At 32.1% G+C, this 15,788-nt stretch overlaps 1 pseudogene; it reads left to right on the top strand.

Moving 5' to 3' along the window:
* The first annotated feature begins 11,105 nt into the window (after window positions 1-11,105).
* LOC120152088 lies at window positions 11,106-12,813 on the top strand (annotated as a pseudogene).
* Window positions 12,814-15,788: the final 2,975 nt, after the last annotated feature.

Here is a 15,788-nt window from a genome sequence, read left to right as displayed (position 1 = left end):
ACTTGGGTAAAATACACTGTAGGGTCATTAAGTTATGTTCAAACAATTGTTTTAGTCACTAAGATTTCAAAATTATGATTGATTTATTATATTTATCAAATTATTATAAAATAATCACTGTAATGTTATAATGAATGCAGAAATTTAATTAATTTAATAATAATTTGATAATCATTAAATAAATTTAAATAATATAGTTTAAAAAAATTAATGATTATTTTATAACTTTTAAAAGTTAAATGACTAAAATAATGATTTAAACTTAGTTTAATATTCTCTTATCATTTGTTTTCTTTTGGGTTATTCTTATCTTTTTCTCCTTTATTTAATGGAAAATCAAATATAATTATTATTATTTTATCGGAAACTTTATAGAAAATAATATTAACTAACTTTGAACGGCCAGCTGTTAACCAATTTCTACTTTTTTTTTAAATTTAATATTAATTTTCACTTATTTTTAATATTAATTTTCACTTGTTCACTCGCGTGAAAGTGGATACCAACTCCGAGTTGGTCATGAGTTAGACGGTCCATGTTTTTCCTTCTCTCAAATGGGTTGATCCCGGCCGTTCATTTTGTTGGACAGATGTGAATTCTAGATGTCTACACGACAGACACGTCACTTTCGTGATTGGAATATGGCAAATGACCACTAACTCGCCACGTTTCAGGCGTTGTACACAATATTCAATAGATGATAATTAAATATCAACACCTTACTTTGAAATTAAGGGTTGGCCCATTCTAATATAAAAAATCAAATTTATTTATTTATTAAAATTAGACAAAAAAATATTAGATGTCCATTTAATATTTTTTAAAGATAATATAATCTTATGTTATTTTCTCTCAATGTAGTCTTCCAAATAAGAAAATAATCGTTGATTGTTATGATACTGACATAACATTTTACTATACTAATGTGACAGCTCGCGATACTGACATGACAGTTCACGATGATTGATAACGTGATAAATGTGTTAAAATGGTAACTGAAACATGAGAAATGAATTGATATGTCAGTACCGTAAATCGTTGTATCAACATCGTGAACTGTTACACTAATACTGTAACAATTAACGATGGAAAAACACCAATCAATTATTACAATAGGTTTGTTTTATGAGTTAAAGTATCACATTGAAAATAAATTACTACGATAACTATATTATTATATTTTCAAAAATGCATTACATCTTGTATCTTTTTACTTTAAATTAAAACTAGATCCTATTTAAAAACACTCATAAAACCTTGTGCCAATTGTTTAATAAAAAAATATAAGATATTATTTTATTATTTTTAAAGAAAAATATGATTTGTATAAAAAAATTAATGTGAGTGCAATAAATTTTAATTTAATTTATTATTTAACGTACACGTAGGCCAAATTTAACCATAAGCACTCTAAATTTAACCATAAGCACTTGGTGATTTAACATGGACCTTTTGTTCTACATATTTAGGGTGGCGGTAACTAATCTTCACTTTCATCTGGCGAGTGGGCAAGCAATGTGAAAAAAGGCATCACATTTTCATTTAGTGGATCCCACCTCGGACGGCACACTTGTCGACCAGCCATTGGCTAGTTTACTCAAATGAAATATCTTTCTTTGTACCATACAGTATGGCATAGAAGCCGATTTTGGCCGGTTGCCCGTATTATTGTTTGTAGTGCAGTGCAAAAAGGAGTTGCTCAATCGCATGGGAATTTGTGGGCCCGAAATGATCGATCGACAAACTCTTTTAAGTGGACCCGTACAGAAACCAACGGTAGAGATTTATTGTTTGACGGCGATAGGAAAGTAGCATCCGTTTGATCCGAAACCGACGTGGCTTTTCACAACCACCGTGAGATCGAAGAACGGCTGATAATTTTTGTCAGCTCAATGAGCAGGGACCGTGCGAGAATGGCAGGTCCAAGTGGGGCTATTTGCTGATCTGGCTTCTAGGCATGACGTCATGGAAATAGAGCTGTAAATAGATGTGGGTGGGGATGCGTACAGTACACTCGCGTAGGAACACGCGAGTCTGTTAAGACAGGAACAAGTGTGTGTTTCGCGCGGCGAGTACAAAAGTGGCAGCGAGTGGGGGAGCATTAGATGTAAAGTACACGTGGAAAAAAGGCACGTAACCCAAGAAGCAATCGCGACAGTGAGCGTGGGGGGCTGTGATTGCGTCGTTGTCCTTTAGCTCCAACCGCTAATGGCCTTGGATCTCGTTATCGCCACGTCATTTATAAAATTAATATATGGCATAATATTTAAATGATCACTCAACTTTTAAGGTGTTATCAATTTAACACACGAGTAAAAATTTTATGGTCACCTTTACAAAACAAATCGTGCGATTAAGTCACCTAGTGTGCATGCACTATCAATTTAATTATATCTAATATAATAAAGTTTCATTTTAATCCCATTCGTTAAATCCCATACCCTTTCCAATAAAATAGTTACACATATGATCATTTAATGATCACAAAATAAAAAGAAAATTCATCTCCTAGTTTTAGTATCAAACCAATGTCCATGTACCAATTGTACTAAATTAATATTTTTTATTGTGAAGTTGATAATAAGCCGTTTGAAGATTTAAACTCGAATAATTACGTCTGTAGAACGAGAAGCTAGTAGCGTAGCTGACGCCCAAGCTCACATCCATTGCTCTACTTCGGCCGTCATCGTAGTTCTCCCTCACCCGTCATATGAGATCCAACGACTCCTCCAGTCTGATTTAAATAACTGAAGCAAACTGCTTAAGCGCCGCTAATTCAGCTTTTCATCTTTGTTAAAAAAAAAACACAAACACACACTTTGATTCACCTTCAACCTTTATGCAAATTACTTGGCTGGTCCTCGGATTTTATTTTTTGTTTAAATATATTATCTGTGGATCATTTTAATGTTTTAGGTCTTTTTAAGTTTCAAACAGAACAACAGGGAATGGTTAAATTTAAAATCTTATTTCGAAAGCATCGAATTAGAATTTTAAATTAAAGTAATCAAGAACGATTATGCTTCATTAAACAATTTATTGTCTGATTTGAAGGATTTAGACCTTACTGATGACATGACCTCTGATAGAAAATTATGGAGACTTAATATCATAGTAGCAGAGTAGTGTGGGTCACATCTATAGGGTGTGTCATCTCTGTCTTCTTTTAATGCATTTATAATAATTTTCATGACTTTTACTTTTTATATGTTTCTGTCATTTGAATTTATGAAGGCTTAGAACTAGGATAGCGGAGTAGTGTTACCTTAGTTTAGGTTTTATCCATTGACTTTTATTCCTTCTCGTAGCTTGCTAACGTTGATTACTGTGTATCCTTCTCTTCATGTTTTCTATTTTCAAGTTTAGTCGGGTCTTACGGGTCTGTCTATATACAGAGATTTTTTAAGCAGGGATTTATTTACAAGGAGTACTTCCCAATACAAACGCGCATATGAAGACTGCATATGAAAACTATTCAACTATGTATTTCTTTATTTATTTATACATGCATTGTATTTTATCTTTATTTTAATTTTTGATTTCCGAAGGTCTTCCACGAAAATTGCTCTCAATCATACGTTGAGGACAATCTACTACCCTACCTCCCCTTACCCCATTGCTTATGGGAATACAATTTTGTTGTTGTTGTAAACAATTTATTGTCACTAAAGACACTGTTTTCTATATTCAGTGGCCAACATTGTCAACTTGCATGTGAATATTTAAACAATTAAATTACATATTAAATAGTTAAAATTATTTTAATTGGTTTCAAAAAATTTCTAAATTTGTATTTAAATAATCAACGACACAGCAAAAACAAAACTTAAAGCAAGGCAATACCTTATTTTATTAAAAATAAATCTTAGTACGCCAGAATTCTTTATTCTATAGGGCCTGTTTAAAGTATAATAAGACTAATCCCTATTTTATCATAATATTTTATTATTCCAATAAAATAACAATAAAAGCATGTTTCTTTGGCTTTTACGATTCTTTGTGTTCTGAATTTAATAATTAAATAATATTAAACCCTAGAAAGAGAAATCCACTTTCTTTCCACTGTGCAGAGTTAAATATTAAATTAAATAAAATATTGGTAGACGTCTTAAGTAAAATAATATTTAAAATCAAAGTTTATGGAGAAAAAAATCCACCTCGTCATCAACTCTGTTATATTGGTTTTTAATTGCCCTCTAATCCACGTGAATGTAGTACGCTGTTTGATCGAGACAAGTGCTTTGGGTCCATTTAAAAAATAATAAATTATTAATAAAAAAATTAATTTAAGGATTACTCTTGTTATTACAGTAAATTTAATTTATCATTTTTGTTTCTATTATATTTTCACATCAATTTAATCTTTTAAATTACTTAATCATGTCAATATTTAAATTTTTACTATCGCACAGGATTTTAAGATAGAGTTTAAGGTTTAAAAGTTGAGTGACTATGGTTTAGGGTTTAACAATTATTTTTTTAAGTTAGTGTTAGGTATAAGATAATGAAATTAAATAATTTTAGGACTAAATTATTGTGAAAATACAGTAAATGTTAAAATTATAAATTAGGTATACTCCGGGAAAAAACAACTCCTAAACCTAAAAAATTATATGACATGCATATCATTAAAATAATTAGTATTCAATTTCGGGTCAATATTGGGTCGGGTCAATACCATATTGGTTGATTTTTTAGTCGGGTTAATATTGAATCGATTAGATTTCAGGTCGGGTCAATATCGGATCGGTTGATTTTTTCGTTTAGGTGAACCTTTAAATCAAGCCAATTTGGATTAAAATGGTTATGAGTCTAATCAAAATATGTATTCTTATTTGTTAATTTTATCATTTATAGTTTAATAACTTTTATCAATTTAAATATGTTCGAGTTACTTTTGAGTCGGGTTAAATTCGGCTTGCTCTCTTTCGTTTCGGGTTGCTTTTGGATAGGGTATGGTTCGGTCAGGTATCGGTCGAGTATCATATCAAATTTGATTATCATGTTCAGGGTTAATATCGAGTATTAGATCGGATAAATCAGTTCGGGTAATTGGGTTCGGGTAAGTTTTTCAGGTATATGGTACACTATATTTATATTGTTAAACCCTTTCCTTTGATCATGTATTTTTATTTCTTGAATGGTATTGTAATTAAGGCATTTTTGTTGGTATCCAAGATTTTAAGGTTTGATCTTTGAACCACGTTGATGTAATTTAGCTTGGTACTAAAAATAGCGTTAATTGCATATATGTAATAAATTAGGGTAGTCATTTTAAATTAGTTCATAAATTTTAAATTGTTTTTATTATAAATATTATTCTACATTAATTCTTAATTTTAAAATAGGCAAAATGGTAACTTTTGTCTATGTAGTAGACATAATTTATCAGTTTTGGCCCTATCGTATTTTTGCATCAATTTAACTATCGATGTTACTCAATTGCAGCATTCTATATTCTACTCCTAACTTAAAACCATAAATTATAAACCTTAAACCATAAACTACAAACTACAAACCCAATAACCTCTAAACCCTAAATCTATAATGAGTTTTAATTCCAAGTTAGGATAGAGTATATAATGATTTAATTAAACAACTCTAAGAGTTAAATTGATACGAAAATACGATAAGGGCAAATTTTAATAAATTGGTCCACTACATGGCAAAAATGACCCTTGAACCTTTAAAATAACATATACCAATCTTTAAATTAATAATAAGTTAATATAATTTTTTTTTATCATTTTATTAACGTGTGGTTGATTTTATTATTTCTAAGTTTAGATTTTAAAGGATATCTTTATTTTTTATACCTAAAAACTATTTTTAAAATAATTTTAAAGAAGATGAAGAAATGTATATTTGGTCATATAATACGAAAGGTTGAATAGATTTTTTGATTAATACGGGTAAATATAAAAAAAATATTTGTTCAAAGATAATTATCGATCATTTGATGTTATATTCAATATAATTATCAACTATTTAATATTAAATACTTATATTCTAGTTTTTTTGTTGCCGAAATTTAAAGACATCAAAGAATAAAAAAATTACTACTAACAGTCGCTTGATTCGTTCAAAATGGGGATATCTCAGGTGCGGCGGCCTTGATATACTGCTAAGGAAACGCGCTATCGAAAAAGTTAGTATTTTTTTAACATTTCCGGTAAAGCGCTACCTAAAATATTTTTTTTTTACAAAAAATGTTAATATTAAGTGCTCTCTAAAATGTTTAACATTTTCGGTAAAGCGCTATTTAAAACATTATTTTTTTTTTTACCGAAAATATTAATATTGATTTCTTCCTAAAATTAGTTGTCAAAATTAATATTTTTGATAAAAAAAATATTTTAGGAACTATTTCATCTGTTAAAAAAATATTAATATTTTTGATAAAATATTTCTTGAATAGATTGAATGTTTGAACCGGCAAACAATCCTTTTCTCTGACCAAATGGCGTCGGCAAACTATGCAAGTCAATGTCTTTTTCTATGTTTCTTTTTAATCCTGTTTTGGGTACCACCCCCATCACTTTGCCCAAAACATTTCAAAAATATCGATTCCAGCAAGGTCCAAGGACCTTTTTTTATTATTTAATGTTGATTTTTATTATATGGTGAGCAATCCACATTTAACTTCACTTCTTTGACAATGACTAAATCTAGAAATCACACAGAATGCATAAATTAATATAACCTAATGATTTAGTTAAGTCTCCATACGACCATCACTTAAAAGCAACGGGTGATGGACCGGTGGCAATAAAAGATCAATCCTTTTTCATTTATTATTTATTATGAAAGTATTATATGTAAAAATTATTTATCAAAATTAATTTTTTTTAAAGTGAAGAAGAGACAAAGTAATCTTCTTTTGAAGGGATGCGAATGTGATATAGTTGGACCATGAATTGAATAAATAAAGAAACTATATTAGATTAAAAGGAATCGATTCTAGTAGTCGGATTGAGCAACGAAATCGAGAAGATCGAAAAATCGACACGAACTGAATAAAATGATTCGGTTCGGTTTGATCTTATACGGTTCGATTTTCGGGTTGGTTTTAAATCTCAATTCTATTGATTCGGTTGGTTCGGGTTTTTTATATAGAACCCATTTGTTCCATATTGAACCAAATAAATAATTTTTTTTAAAAAAATTGTAGTTTCAAGTGAATTTTTCATTGAAAAACCGATAAACTGAACCGAATCAAAAAAAAATCGGTTTCACATAATTCAGTTTTTTAACTGTTCGGTTTCGATTTCGGTTTCAATTCTAAAAATATGTTTATTTTGGTTCGGTTCAATTTTTAATATAAAACGAACCAAACTAAATACACCCCTAACTAGTAGGGTCCTAGGGTTGGAACTGGGATAGATACTTGACTAGTTTATCGATTCTCCTTAGTCTCCTAATTGTTGGAAGTTTCCAATAAATTCTTTATATCCACCTCGAGATACAAGTAAATTTGAGAATTAAGGATGTAAAATGGGCGGGTAGATGCGGAGACCTCTTCTTCCGTCTTTAATATATATTTATTATTTTTGTATCTATCATTTATTTATTCTTTATAGTGGATAAAATTTTTTTAAATCATATTCATTTATGTGAGTATACTTTCAAATTCATCTCCACAATCGCTGTCCGACTGGATACCCATCATCTATCCCGTATTTGCCTATTTCTACCCATATATGTCTGACAACAACCTCACGGATTACATAACTAACAAAACATAAAACAAACACATTCATTAACAATCATGATAAAATAAACCAATAACTGATTGAGTTTGTATCCTAACATCTGATTAAATTACAAGTTACGTCCTTTAAAATTTATAGAATAGTATATGAAATTATATCTAAATTCGTAAGGGTCCAAAATTTATATAGTAGATAATTAGTGGACGGACGGAAGCAAAACGGGTGGATGCTAAGCGGGTAAGGTCTTATACCCATTATCTATCTACTATTCACTACGGATATGACTTTTTATGCCCACTACCCACTAAACTTATATTCATCCCTGTCCTAATTGGAACTGGTGCAGTGTAAAATGCACAAAATTGTATTCATCCACCATCCTATTGAGAATGCTTATGAAAGTGTTTTTTGTAAAAAAATAAAATCGTTTTAAACGCAAAAGCAATCTTAAACATCGAGTCTCACTGTGGGTAATTCATAATTGCTGGAGGTCTTTCACGGAAGTTGCTCTCAACCTAGCGTTGGGGGCAGCCTACTACCCTACCTCCCCCATACCCTATTACATATGAGAATAGGGTCAGCTAATATTTTATTCCTAAACAAAACCAAAATCGGTTCAAAACTCGGATTTAATATTCAGGACCGAACAGGCATCATACCATCGTCAAAGTCGGCCCTGGTCCACGTATTTGTTTAGGGCCTGTAATATAGGCTAGTTTTACATTTGAAACAACGAGTTCCATCAGATCGGGTGGCTTGGGGTTTAGGCCTAAATGCAAGTCTTAGGCCGTATACTTTGGGTTCACCACCTGCAGAAATGTTGGACTTCTCCAATCTCAAGCAGATATACGTGTCCCCATATACACGTACATATACCATATTTTATTAAATTCTCATTTAGATTTCACTGGTACGACTCTATGGGTTTATTCTCATATTCAATGAAAATGTTGGACACATTTACTTTTGTAAGTTCATGTTCTTTAGAATAAGTAGTTGTTCAAAATAGATGCGACATGAATTCCATGTCCAAATGTCCACTTTTTCATTTTATGCTTTTAATTATTACCACTGAGATTTGCAGTGTGGTTTTAAAGATAAGGAGCTATCTAGGTCTCTTACGGAGGGCATTTCATAATTCGGAGGTACTATCTTACCTCCCCTTTGCCCCATATATATGGGAAAAAGGGACAGCCATTTTGAGCTATCTAGGACCTGCATCCATGGATGAAGCAAGCAATTTTTGTACAAACATTTATTGTTTTATTCACGTATTTTTAACTCATCCATGTCTCATTGATATAGTTGGTAAAGATTATGGCATTAGGTCTTTTAAGCATGCTTTTAGTATGGGATATAGGTTTTTGTATGATGAATTAAGTTCAGATATTGTTTTCTTCTCGATTTATGATTTTATAGTTGTTTAATTTTAGGAAGTAATGGAAATGGGTCGATTAGTACACTTTAGCTTCGATGGGACCAGGGATGGACCTAGGCGGGGTGGGTGGGGCAGTCACCCCCTTAAAATTTTAAAATTATCATATATTTCAGATTTTTTCTATGTGTTTTCTATTGAATATATACTTTCGTCTCCTAAGATTTTATAAATTCAAGAACGCACCTAAAATTTTATAAATTAAAGTTTATCCCAATATAAAATATTGTGTCCGTACTTGAATGTGATTCCTTCAACCCGGTTTTTGGAAACACACATGCAACCTATTAACCCTTAGAACTCAATTAATTATCCAAATAAGGAAGATATTACCTAAAAGAAGGTTAATTAGGAACAACAGTTTGTCACCTAAAAAGGATTTGATTTAAATATGCATATTTGACATTGTAATATATTATTATTTTTTAATAATATAAAATAATCACTGAATTGTACTTATGTGTCTCTTACATATATATCTAAAATTATATTCTGAAAATTCAAATAATTATATTTTATAGGTTCTGAAATGCATGGCGATGATATCAAGGAAATTAAATCCAAGGCATTAAACTCCTTAATTTTAATTTATTTATTTATAAAGGCTTAATTATAAAATAAGTTCTCAAACCATATTGTTTTTCCCAAAAAGGTATCCAAACATTTTTTTAATCTAATATTATAAACTTTATCATTTTAGGTGCTCAGAACATAACGATCATTAATAATAAATTAAGTTTCCCAATAAAATCTTGTGTTCGTACTTGAATGTGATTCCTTCAACCCGGTTTTTGGAAACACACATGCAACCTATTAACCCTTAGAACTCATTAATTAGCCAAATAAGGAAGGTATTACCTAAAAGAAGGTTAATTAGGAACAACATTTGACACCTAAAAAGGATTTAATTTAAATATGCATATTTGACATTGTAATATATTATTTTTGAATAATATAAATAATCACTGAATTGTACTATGTGTCTCTTAGATATATATCTAAAATTAAATTTTGAAAATTCAAATAATTATTTTATAGGTTCTGAAATGCATGGCGATGATATCAAGGAAATTAAATCTAAGGCATTAAACTCCTTAATTTTAATTAATTTATTTATAAAGGCTTAATTATAAATAAGTTCTCAAACTATATTGTTTTTTTCCCAAAAAGGTATCCAGACATTTTTTTTAATCTAACGTTACAAACTTATCATTTAGGTGCCCAGGACATAACGATCATTATAATAATTCTATTAAGCAACACATGTCATGTTCTAGTAATTTTGTTTTTCTTAAATTATATTTATAAAAAGACACTATTTTTTTAAATTAAAAAAAATCCCCAAATACCAAAAAATCCCAAATCACCAACCCTAAACCACTTGCAGACCACGACCACCGACGTCGCCCTTGCCATCTCCCTAACCAATTGTCATCTATCTTACTGTCGTGCGCATTGGTTTATCACCTAGGTGTCACTAATTTGAGAGTTTGAGTTTGTCGAATACGTGATTTTGTCGTTTCCTTCATTGGAGATACAACATTTTTTGTCAGGTTTAGCTTGTCATAAGGTGAAGGTTCTGGCGGGAGGTAAGATCGATGTCAAACGACGATGGTCGATGCGGGTTACATATCATACTCCTAAAGTAATAATATTGTAATATTAGACACTCGAATGATTCAAAAATAACTTAAAAGTCTATTTGAAAAAATAATATAGTTTAGACACTTATTTTATAGTTAAGCCATTTATAAATGAAGGGAGGCGTGAGCCGAGCCGGTTGAGAAGCCGAACTTGGCGCTTCACTTAACCCGATAAGAACACGTGCGAGGACAGTCGAAACACGTAAGACCCTCACGGTACAACTAAAAAAAAGTAAACTCTCTGTAAAACAGAGAAAAATAAATAAAAAGGAAAAAAACGACAAATGTGGAAAGAACAATCGCAGAAGCAGCACTCAGCGCATATATATAGAGAACCACCAGCAAAGGCCAAACCTAACGATCCCATTTCTCCTATTCATATCCCCACTCGTTCCGATTCTTTAACTCTTTCTTGCTCAACTCAGTGCCCACAGAGAAGACTGCAAAAACCCAGGCCACTGAGATTTGCAGTTAATGAGATTGAGAAGCATTTATTTTCTTGTTAATTGTCGCCATTATGCTTATCGGCAGACGCATAAACCGTCAATTAAAGCAAAAGAAAAACTAAATTGTTCGTTCTAAGGAGCTTTTTTTTTGTTTTCTTTGTTACTTTTGCCCTAACAGAGGAAGCACAGTAGATGGATCTGAGTAAGGCAACTTTCGAGATCTTCACGAAATTGGAGCAAAATTGGCTATCGCACTGTGAACCTACGAAGAAGACTCGAATCCTCAGCATCGATGGCGGTGGAACGACCGGCATTGTCGCCGGTGCCGGTCTTATTCACCTTGAAGAGCAGATCCGCCTCAAAACCGGTGATCCGCATACTCAAATTGCTGATTTCTTTGATATGATCGCCGGCACTGGCGTCGGTGCTTCTTGCTGCCATGCTCTCTGCCGATGATGGTACTGGCCATCCACTTTTCACAGCTAGAGAAGCTGTCAAGTTTATCACGCTGAACAACTCCAAGCTATTTAAAGTTAATAAGATCGCCGGAGTTCTTCGCAATCGGAAAAATTCTCCGGCAAGAGCATGGATAAGGCGCTGAAGGAAATGTTTAAGAGAGAAGACGGAACCTCGTTGACATTGAAGGACACGTGTAAGCCTCTCCTTGTTCCTTGCTTTGACCTTAAAACTTCCGCGCCCTTCGTTTTCTCTCGCGCCGACGCTTCCGAATCACCCACCTTCAACTTCGAGCTTTGGAAAGTGTGCCGCGCCACGTCAGCAACTCCGAGCCTATTCAAACCTTTCCGATTGATTTCCATCGACGGCAAGACCTCGTGCTCCGCCGTGGACGGAGGTTTGGTCATGAACAACCCCACTGCCGCTTCCGTCACGCACGTGCTCCATAACAAGAGAGATTTCCCTTCCGTTAACGGCGTCGAGGATCTGATGGTTTTATCTTTAGGAAACGGTCCATCCTGCGGAAGATCAAAGGTCCCTATTAACGGTGAATGCTCAACTTCCTCCGTCGTTGACATTGCGCTCGACGGAGTCTCGGAAACGGTGGACCAGATGTTGGGGAACGCCTTCTGTTGGAACCGTACCGACTACGTTCGAATTCAGGTACTCATACCCTTAACTTTCAATTCTGTGTTTGATCTTAAGAAAATTTTCTTCAGATTTCTCGGTAACCAAACAGATTTCAACTATTTTCTTTTTAAATTTTAATTTTGGATTTAATAACGATCGTCCAAGATTGACGGACTGTAACGTACAGGCAAACGGACTGGGGACGGCAAGGATGGTGGGGCAGCGAATGGAGGAGGTACTGAAGGAAAGAGGGGTGGAGTCGTTACCGTTTGGGGAAGAGGTTACTGACGGAGACTAACGGAAATAGAATTAAAGGCTTTGTGCAACGCCTTGTTGCCTCTGGAAAAACCAGCCTTCCTCCTAGTCCCTGCAAGGAAACTGCCGTCAGCCCACTTGCCAACGGCCGTTAGATAATATTTTTTTTGGGTTTCCTCTTTTAACCCTACTTTGTAAGTTTTGTCATTTGGAACCACCACAAGTTTTTGGCTAAAAAATCTTCCCTACTTCAGTAAATTAGTCTCTAATCATTTGAATTATTCACATTTCTTTTTATTTATAAATTAAAAATACTTTATACATTATTGATTGATCTAATTATAAACATAAAAAAATAATTGTAATTGAAAAATTATAAATTCAAGTGAGTTTTAATGCTGCCAAATAGCAATTCAAATTTTGCCAAAATGTGAAGTGAAAAAGATGAGAATTAATTATCAAGTGGTCCTCGAGGGCAAGATGGATTCCTTGGTTATTGCTCTGGGGAGGGACGCTCCGTGACAAGTTAAAAGCCAGCGTTGTTTCATCACGCTCCTCATTTTAAAATTGTATTTTTCTCATACATCACCAACGGATTTTAATATTATTGTCTACTCTTATTTAAAATTTAAGAGTTCTTGAATAAAATATAAGACTGCATTAAAATTTCATTTGTAAAAAATACCATATTACATGAAATAATACTTTATTATAGACAAAAAGACATCAACAATCCCTGTATTTTTGAAAAAAAAGTCAATGTGATTCTCGTATTATTTTTCTCTCTCATGTGACTTTCTAAATGAGAAAATAACTCAAGGTGGCTCGATAAACCAATTTTTCCGTTGTTGACCGTTACTAAGTTGATGTGGCAGTTCACAGTATTGACGTGACAATCCACGATGCTGACATGACAATTTAAGATGGCAGATTAATGTGAATGATGGCATACCATATTGACTAAATCGATAACTCAAACATAACAGATGAATTGTCATGTCAACATCATAAACTAACACACAAGTACTATACGGTCAACGACGAAAAACGTTGGTCAAAAGATTATATTGGATTTGTTTTTTAAGTTGAATGACCACGTTAAAAGAAAATTAATACAAATGTCACATTATTTTTTTTCCCCAAAAGTACATAGACTATGTGATGTATTTTACCTTTAATATATTGCACAAATATATGTTTTTTTTTATTCATTTTCTACACTTGTGTATAAAATCTTTGCCGCGATATTTAAGCTAGGACAATAAGCAATAAATTTGCATACCATTTGCCGCAGCAAGTGGTACACAGAGCCTCGGCATTTTAGCCAAAAGGTTGAAGAAAGTAATGAAAGGAATTGAATGATTTAGGTAGAATCCAGAAACGTACAGCTGAGCCACCTTGTCACACTGACCAAATTTCATCACAACTTTGGTAAGATCAGTTGAAAGTAGAAGCAGAGAGGACATAGAGCAAAACTGGCAAACAAAAGCCCATAGGGGAGGAGACTGGGCCCACCGCTAGATAAAACAAAAGATAAAAGATACAATAGGTTCTATATTAAAAAAAATTAATACGATTATCAATTATTTTTTTCTCAATATTATCATCTAGCTCATAAAATAAATTTAATGTGTTCCTTTGATCAATATTTTTATTCGTTGACCGTTACAGTGATGACAGGCAATTCATAGTACTAACGTGACATTCCATCCTTTCATGATGACAGATTAACGTGACGAATGACATGACAGATAGGTTAAATTGATAACTCAAACATGGTAGATGGACTGACATGTCAACATTGTGAACTGACATATCAGTACTATAACGGTTAACGATAAAAAATCATATTAAAATTATTTTCTGAGCTAAATAATCACAATAAAAAAATAATTTGAATGTTACGTTAATTTTTTAAAAAAGTAAAGAAAATTTTGATGATTTTTGAAGGGGAAAAAAAACTTACCCTTTTGATTGTGGATGCAAACACGAGAATAGACATGGAAAAGGAATCAAATCCTCAGCTATTGCATATATCCTTCCTACATTAAAAGGGTTAACATTTTTACTCATAATCATTTAACTTTTGTTTTTTTTTTTCTTCCTACAGTTTTAATATATAAATTAATACTTAAATTATAAAATATAGGGTAAAGTATATAAATGGTCCCGATTATATGACACTATTTTATGAAGTTCTTCGATTATTAAAAGTTACAAAAAAAGGTCATCCGATTATAGAATATTACTTTGTTGAGTCCCTCGATTACTAAAAGTTACAAAATGAATAACTATTATTCATTATATTGCGAACTTATCCTTTTCCACTAAAAATGAAGGTATTTTGAGACGAACATTAACATGTTAAATGTGATCCTAGAATCTCAAAAGACTATCATATCTTAATCATTATGTTGACGTCCAGCTTAAACAACCGTCAATTTTTAACGAAAAAAAACGAGTTTGAGACATAATGAATAGTTGAGTGACCATTTTGTTACTTTTAATGGTTAAAGGACTTAACAAAGCCACATTATATGATCAAAGGATCATTTTGAATTTTTTAATAGTCATTTGATTAATTAAATCACGGGTTTGAGTACCAGCGATATACTAAGGTGATTGAATGTTCATTATTAATGATTAAGAATAGTAAAAACATATACTATTTTTTATCACCTTAGATTAATAAAAAAATGCTGCATGGATTTTCGTTTTTCCATATGTAAATGTTCTTATGATCTATGACCAAACCGGAGGCAAAGGTTGGTTGGGGACTTGTTTATCCTTAAATATTGTTTTTTTTATTTTATTTTTTTAGAATTTAAGAAATTAATTAATTTTGTGGCGGAAGGGATTTAATTAAGATCGTTTAAATTTTTTGAAAAGCTCAGTTTATTTTTTTTTAAATAGAGTTTAACTAAAAGTTTTAAAAATTTGAGAGCCTAATGAGAGTTTTTAAAAATTATGGAAGGGATTTAATTATATCATTTAAAATTTTAAAACTTAGGGATTGTTTGTTTACTTCAGAATGATTAAGCGTTGATGATTCAAATGCTGATGATTCAGAGGCTCTGCATGAATTAGCTCTGAATGTGACATGCTGTTTGATAATGACTCTGAATCATTCATAATATACTTCTGTGATGAATCAGTCAGCACTGAATCATTTAGAGGTACGAAACAAATTCAGAGACAAACAAACAACCCT

This window comes from Hibiscus syriacus, unplaced genomic scaffold (genome assembly GCF_006381635.1).
Source record: "Hibiscus syriacus cultivar Baekdansim isolate YM2019G1 unplaced genomic scaffold, ASM638163v2 tig00111084_pilon, whole genome shotgun sequence".
Lineage (NCBI taxonomy): Eukaryota > Viridiplantae > Streptophyta > Magnoliopsida > Malvales > Malvaceae > Hibiscus > Hibiscus syriacus.
Note: the sequence above shows the minus strand (reverse complement) of the source record. Positions and strands in the feature narration are given on the sequence as shown.